Consider the following 8,808-nt stretch of genomic DNA (forward strand, 5'->3'; position numbering starts at 1 on the left):
GCCCGCCGGAAGCATTTTGGGATGACTTCTTGTTGGGCTGAAAGCAAGTTAACTGTTAAACGTTTTGTACATATCTGGGATGCTGGTGGTTCAGGTAAATTTCTGAAATATGCCATCTTTAGGAGTGAGAGTGTTTATAGTGTTTATGGGATCATTTTGAGACGAGAAGGAAATTTGAGACGAGAAAGAATATAATGTAGATTATATTTCCCAGTCTTGAAAGTCAGACATAATAGGCTCACATCACCGCTATAAGAGGAAAGGGTGTATTATGTGTTCATGAGTTGCTCGACCGCGAAGCGGGCGACAGGCGAGTATGGCGTCGCCCACTTTGCGGGTGAGAGGCGGCTAGTCCGACCCTACGTAGCGGGGGCGAAGCAAAACTTCGTGTATACAGTATTATATTCATGTAGATTTGCCAAGTCGGTTTACCATGATTTGATATCGAGGTGTGGTCAGTGGCGTATCCAGTAGGGGGGGGGGGGGGCACTTATAGAGTTTATAGAGTTCTTCTGTCATCAATCCCACCAAAGAAAACCCGCTCAACAACCATTACAATGCGCCGTGAAATTGTCCATATAATAATATAGTATACATAATAATGGTCAGTTTTGAAGAGCGCCCCCATTTGGAAGATGGGTACCAGCCCCCCCCCCCCCCTGCCTTTTTGATTTTACGGAGGGCAAGTGTCCGGAGAAAAAAACATGTCTACATTTCGGCGCGGATGTGCGGTTGCCCCCCCCCCCCCCCCCCCCGACATCAAAAGCTGGATACGCTGCTGGGTATGATATCTTTCCTGATTCATACGGCATCTGTTTTCTGTTATTTAGGGAGTTGCCAACTAATATATATTCGTCCTCTATAATTTCCACCCTTATTTAAGATATATCCTGACGTCTGTGAGTGGGGAACCCTTTTAATGATAATCTGTATATGATGTTCTGGGATACCGCATTTGTAGTTTCCTTGGGTGACTGATGGGATAGTATGTGAGTTGTGATGGGACAAGTGATTTCGAAGACGCAATGAGAGATGAGGATGTATACTGATGCCATCTTTAAGCCATCCAATCCAGGAATGGAGTACCAATGCGGTGTTTTGACAAGAACATGTTAAAGCCTTGAGGTATTGTGTGGATGGAAGGGATGAGGCGGATAGGAAGGATGGAATGTACTGCAATTAGCCATCTTTCCTTAGCTGCATTGAACGTTTCTGTGTTAAACCTTGACCCTTAAGACCATAAAAATTTACGGAATTTATATGTGTAGCAGTATGCGTATGAGGCTTTATACTGGTACGTACTGGCATGGCTTTTTACTCTAGGTTTTCCCGCACATTTTAAAACTTGTTTTCATTCAAATTCAAAAACGGTTTACTTCAATTTCGTCTTGAAAATTCATGATCTTGCATACCCCATGTACAATTTCGTCTTTGGTCGCGCATTTTCGCACTTTGTTCAAACAATTTCATACCTTATCCATACTTTTTCGTGAAATCAATTTCGTCGTCTGTAATTGCCGAACGTATGATAGATGAATCAATTTCGTCACTGCAATCAGTGTTATATACATTTTATTCAAATTCGTCTCATGATTGTATACTATCTTCGGTATTTTTACGTTTTCATCTGTTCGTTTCTACTTTAAACATAATTACTTTATTTGATTGTGTCTGTTTAGTACATGTATCTCCTTATTTAACCTTAAACAAGCATTTTTCATGTAATAATTATTATGCAAAATTGTTATCTTTTTAAATTCTTATTTGTGTATCCGTTTAGTTTTTTGACATTTTGTATGCGTCAATAACTAAAAGAAATGAGGTCAACACGGGCAAATGAAAAAGCACACTTTACATTTCATGCAACAAATAAGTAGGCCTAATCTACAGCATCCCGCAAACGGGCGACAGTTGTTTTCAAGTAACGTCTGGATTAGGGCGACACGCCTTATTGGGGCGACAATTTGGTGTCACCCTATTGTTAAAACGACCCTTAGGACAACGCATTTTATTGTCGCAAACCATTTTTAGAGCGGTTCCCCTCGGTCCAATTAGTAAAAATACCGAATTCCGTGGAGGCAGGATAAGGTAAACTTGGCTTAGGTGACAGCTTAGGTTTGTGCACAAGTCTATGGGAAAGTCGCCCTATTATAGCATTAGTAGAAATTATTATGTACTTATGAAAAGCAAAATGCATTCATATTTTCACATCTTTCGAAAACATTCAATTCAGTTCTTCTTCTTGTCCCTTGGATTGGTTGTTAAACCTTCAATTTCTTGTCTTGCAATACACCATGCCAAGTGCGTCTGTAAATGGTACCGGTACAGCAGCGTGCGCATTTGTCTGATGAATTTGATCGAAAATGTCTTGAAATCGATTGAACAAAGACGAATTCAATCCTTACATTATGCAGATGATCATCAGGTGAGACGAATTCCATTGAAATTTGACGACATTAATTGTTACATTTGAGCGTTCCGGTCTTCTCGAGACGAAATTGAAGTTAACCGTTTATGAATTTAAATGAAAAAAAAATAAAATGTGCGGGGAAACGTATATAAAATTGTCAACTTACTTCTGTCAAGATGGAGATGGGTATCTGTGTCCTTTTTAATTATTGGGATGATAATATATTTACAATACAAACTTATAGCCACGAATTCGAGTATCAGTTCGATGACCATTACCTTGTTATCGTGAAGTATGACAATAAATGTTTATGCTGCGTACGATGCACATGAGTGTAGAATTTGTGTAACGAGTAATGCGATTTTGGACACGGTTGCGTACAATTCTCTTATCAACGCTTCGTTTTGATAAGATGCAAATTCCAGGGTGTAGAAGTGTGAAAAGCTATGAAATTGAGTATGGCTAATTATGGAGGATCGCCATCAGCAGTCCACTGTATTATGTCTTGATTGTTTTGATACATCCCGATTCCTGTATAAGTTGTGATTGACCTGTTTGCGGTAGTCTTTGCCCAAGATAATGACATCTCCATTTGGTCATTGCAGCAGCTTATCAGAGCGTGACGACCTTTCTTAAGTGTGACTGAAAAGAGGACCTTGCAAGATATGAACACTCAATATGGCGTTTGCTTGATGGGATTTACATTCCCTGTTATTTTTGAAATTCTAATCAAATGGTGGTATAGCAACAATTCCCGCGTAATGTCAAAGTGCAGTATCGTTGCACGTGCAACATGCCCTGCATAGTAACGACTAAACGAACGACCCCATTAGGGGTATCCAACAACGTGAATCCACGGACGTACAATAACATTTTGCTAAAGCTGAAAAATCACATGTTTGCAATCTGTATTTTTATTAGATTTTGACAGTCACTAAATCGCTTCAACAAAAATGTTTTAAAGAGGTTGTGGAATGCTGAAAGTCGTTTTGTTTTTATATTTTTTTTATTGTAGAGTAGACCCATATATATCATAATGACAAAGTCCCATTCTTTTGTAATGTGCGTTTATATGTTTATAAAACTGAAATTCGTCGAGTAATTTGTTGGTCGGCGAGCGCATAATTGAAATCAACGTTTGTCGGGTTCTTCGTAAAATGAGAAAAATCGTGACGTAAGAAACAGGACTCGTTTATACTACGCTGCATCGGGAGTCCTGTTTATTATGTCACGATTTACTATGTTTTGTTTGCTGCCCCCAACGACGACTTTTACACAAATTGCACGTTCGGGTCGAAACAGGACCTGAAAAACAGCTCTCAAAAGTACCTTTTGTACTCATTTCATGACAGACGCAATAGTCGTTTTTATTTCATCACACCTTAGGCTACATATACCCGAAAAATGACGGAAATGTCTTCGAGCATTCCTCAAAAACTTTACTTTTACCTGGAAAGGGCCGTAACCAGAAAATTCAACAAAAATATGGCCTATTAACATTCACATTTACTCGTTCGTATTCAGAGAGTTTAAAGCTTCTTTCAATTCGTAATTTTTCGAAGCGGCGAAATCCAGTTACGCCAGCCGTGGCGGCGGGCTGTCGTTCAACCTTTGTCATCTCTTGAGCCAAATCCTCGTGCTTAGAAATTGAATCACAGTAGTCTTACAAAATGTACAGCATATGTCCAGCAGGCAGAGATGGCTTAGCTACGGAGCTACATAATGGTTTAAGCTTGAGGGGCTTCATGCCATGTCAATGCCAAGGGGAAGTTTACCATAATTACAAGGTGAGTGGCGCCCAGCAACGGAAAGTAATAAAATGTAGTATATGGTTTCCAGACATGCAGGTATATGTTCACGTTGCAATGCGAATGTACAAGCTATTATGGTTGTAGTAATTAAGTGCTCAACATTCTGAGTTATGCCCCTGGGTTTAATTATTGCATTGCATTGCATGGCCAGCTCCAGACGGGCATGTCTGGTGGAAAGTACGTGTACATCCACGTAATGTGTTATTATTAGATTAAGACATTATAGGAAAGCATTTGAAAGTAAGTGTGTTGGGCGTCATAATAGCTGATGCTGACGGATGTTAAGTATGACAAATGCACATGGGTTTTTTACTTGAGTCAGACGGGGAAAAAATGTTATCCGGATTTCCTCAATGAGTTGTCCAATTATAGCTACATTGTATTGCGGGGAAGGTAGGTTTATAACCGGAACTTTGCGTTGCACCTGTTCCAGCTTTCAATTGTTCTTCAATGCACGGTGCAGACGACGAACAATAATTTTTCAAAAGTTCGGAGAAACAGATATTGGTACAAAATACGTTTCATTTTAATATTCTTGTCATGGACACTTGAAATTCAAGCTTCACGTCGTAAAACTGGTTTAGAATCACAAAATACACGCAATCGACTTTAGTCATGTTAGTCTAGGCAGCATGGCAATTTGTCAACAAAGTTGTCAATGTGCATGCGTGGTTTTTATGTCAAGCGAAACTAATTCCCCTAGCCAGAGGAGCCGGAACCGTGGGGGGGGGGGGGGGCACTTTCCCCCCAGATTTACCCAAGTGCCCCTCTTGCGGACATAAATGTGGTCCCTCGAGCGTGCCCCCTCGAGAAAAAACTGGCCCTAAAATTTCGGATAATTTGTTTTCAGTAATCAAACCCCATGATGTAGCGATTTATTAATATGAAAATCAAGCCACAACACCCTTACAATGCGCCCTGAAAATGGGCACATATAATGCGTAGTTTGCATAATGGCCGGTTTGGAAGAGCGCCCCCTATTTTGGAAGATGGTACCAGCCAGCCCACCCCCCCCCCCAAAAAAAAAAACATTTGATTTTACGGAGGACAAGTGTCGGGTGAAAAAAAACTTGTCGCCATTTCAGCACGGATGAGCAAGTGCCACTTTTGGTGATGCTCCCCTCCCCAGCTTGAAAACCGTTTCGCCGCCACTGCTCCTAGTTCATTCACAGTTCAAAGTACCACCGAGGCGTCATTTATTACGTTTGCACGTTCCAAAATATGTATGGCACCATCTAACAAAGGCTTGTACGCGCCACGTGCGAGTGTATTTCTGTATGAAAATCAATGTTGAAAGACTGAGACAGGGAGTGTTTGAAATGGCCAGGTGGTTTACTCGCGGAATTGATAAAAAGAAGTTTTCACTGTATGGTTGTTTGTCGTAGTACTGACTAAACTCTGAGCCTAGAGTGTATATTTGACCCAACCTCGTCCAAGGGCCTGCTTCATTAAAACATGTGTAACAACCTTCGTATGAAATATTGGCGTTGCTATGACGAGTGTTGTCATAGTAACGTAGCTAAAGCCCTAATGGTGAGATATGATGTGTCAGGAATACACTGCGTACGCGTGTAAAGTGAAGCCGTTTTCAAAATTGCCCAATAAATTGTAAAATTAGCATTGTCAAAGTGGGGAAATATAAATAAGAAGTATATGGAGATGTGCTGACCTGTCGTGTCTGTGACCGGTAATTATAGCAGAATGTTTGTCTAAATGTCGATCCCTCTACTCGGAAAACAGCATTGTTTGTTCGCAGTTGCGTAGAAGATTCTTTACCAATGCCCTTGAAGTGAGCTGAGAACAATTATGATTTGTAACCGAGGCCTTCGGTTGCAGATAGACGAGCAAATACCGAGGGTGCCGTTTATTGATGAAATTTGATGGGAGTGTAGACGCTTAATGACGGGTCATTTACGCGCGAGTAGACAGGTGAATATACTGACGGAAAACGTCAACCTATCACACAGGGCCACAAAGTAGAAGACTACACAAAGATAGGTATGGTATATGGGTGGTGTTGACATTTGGATAGAAAGGGGGTTCAAGGAGCTTACATTGATGTGCATTGATGAGGTTTCGATGATGCTGTTATACCAGCTGCATGTGCATGGACATGAGCTATTGCACAGAATGTGCTGTGTTTGAGAGAGTGCAACGATTGGTTGACATCAACTTAGCTACTGCAACAGTTCATTCTCGGGTTACACAAATTGTCTTATAAACCAGGATTGTGTGTAGACTGCTTGAGAGTACAGGATAAGAAACTTGCGATCACTACCCTCGTTGTCATGGCGACTGGGGCGCTACAGATTGACATAGAATTTCACCTCGTGCTCCTTCGACTCGTGCATCGGATGAACTTGTCACCTCTCCTCCTTCCACCATTAGAATGTCCACTCTTGCCTTTTTCTCTCACTGTATGTGTGAAGCCCTGATTTTTAAGGAGCTGGGAAAATTGGATACACAGTCGTAAACGCCGGACGTCGAAATGCAAGTCTACTCGTTTCTGACGGCCCCGTGCGAGTCATGTTTCAGATGTGTTGTAAACCCGCACGCATTTAGTCGTTAAAGAGGTTGTGGAATGCTGAAAGTTGTTTTGTTTTTTATATTTTTTTTTATTGTAGAGCAGACCCATAAATATCATAATGACAAACTCCCATTCTTTTGTAATGTGCGTTTATATGTTTATAAAACTGAAATTCTTCGAGTAATTTGTTGGTCGGCGAGCGCATAATTGAAATCAACAGTCGTCGGGTTCTTCGTAAAATCAGAGAAATCGTGATGTAATCAACAGGACTTGTTTATACTACGCTGCATAGGGAGTCCTGTTTATTACGTCACGATTTACTATGTTTTGTTTGCTTCCCCAACGACGACTTTTACACAAATTGCACGTTCGGGTCGAAACAGGACCTGAAAAACAGCTCTGAAAAACAGCTCTCAAAAGTACCTTTTGTATTCATTTCATGACAGAAACAATAGTCGTTTTTATTTCATCACACCTTAGGCTACCTATACCCGAAAATGACGGAAATGTCTTCGAGCATTCCACAACCTCTTTAAAACAAATCTTTCACTGTTTTCTGAGACGAGTTATTAGTCCAAATAACAAAAACACTACGACGCTTTCCAAACACATTATGAAATCTTGTCTTATAGAAAGTCGATTCAGCCTGAATATTACTGATTATTTGAAGACTCTTTGTCAATGAGGGCCTTGATGTTCAGTAGTCTCGCAATTCCTCTTTTCGACCAATGAGAATTTTGCATTTGTTTTTATCTACATCTACTCAAAACAAAGATGACTGCGCCTAACCCCACACAAATTAACCCGCCCACGAAGAGAAAACTATGTCCGAAACTTTGGCATAGATGAAGAGTCATGTCGAAAAACAGGTTCAAGTAAGTTTGTCCTTCATTAGGCGACACATCGGCGCACGTAGCAGAATTCAAATTTAAAAAGCTTTGAGGATCGGTACCCTGTTCACGCGTTGCTGTCAGTCTGGGAAACCAAGATGAAATACAGTGTAAAGTGTTTGTCAAATTGAGGCTGTCACTTCCAACCCCCGATGCCAGCGGTAAATCTTTGACTTTTGTGTTAACATATCCGTCAATATGGAGACCACAAGTCGCGTTATGTATTTCAGTACATCCCATTCACAGGCTACAAATACTCGACTCCTATGCAAATAATTCCTATATACGAAGTAAGAAATATACTCCCACATAATTATAGCTTCAGTTGACTCGTCGTATGTGTAGGCCGCATAGCGCCCTCTATTGTTGCCGATGTATTGCCCATTGTTTGCGCTCTTGCTGTTATGCCAGGGATAACGAACCTTGACTTGTTCAGTTCAATTGATTATTCCTCTTGTTGACAAAATTGTAGTGAGAAAACTGTGGATGAAGACGCACTCCGGGAATATTTTCATTTCAAATAAATTATGCATGATTAACGCGTGGATCGTTCGGGGAAAAACTGCAAAGGAAGAAAGATAACACTCATTGATTTTTTTCGGCTCAGGTTTTTTTGACTGACTTCAAGTTAGTTGCCAAACACGTGTCAAGGCTTTCAATACTTAATGTTTAAGGACAAACACGTTGTTTCGTTTCCCCCGTCTTGACTCTTGAGATGCGTACCGTATATTCCCCTGTGGCGAATTGAAAGTGATCGCGACATGTGCGTCTTCCAAACTTAAAATGAAGTTTGATTCCAGGAGATGCTTAAATTCTCGCATGGACTGCCAAATGGTGGCGCCCTCGCTCGGGCTGAGTAATCATAAACCACATGAAATAGTGACAACTGAACAGTGGACACAAATGAACGTTGTGTAAACATTCACGCAGGTTTCATTATGCTTTCTTGCATGCATGGCTAATGCAAACAATGCTGTGCCCAAATTCATGTTGCATTGGCGTAGCTGTGGAGGAGGGGTGGGGGCATCCTCGACACTCTGGCCATTAGACCCATAATGGTCAATTGTCGCACCTCTATTCTCATGTTCACTCATTGAAGACATACACAAACTGTCTTGGGCCATTTTTGTCTCCGTAAAAACAAAATAACATGACAGATTTTGTAATGTG

Source organism: Patiria miniata, unplaced genomic scaffold (assembly GCF_015706575.1).
Source record: "Patiria miniata isolate m_02_andy unplaced genomic scaffold, ASM1570657v1 HiC_scaffold_3, whole genome shotgun sequence".
Taxonomy (NCBI): domain Eukaryota; kingdom Metazoa; phylum Echinodermata; class Asteroidea; order Valvatida; family Asterinidae; genus Patiria; species Patiria miniata.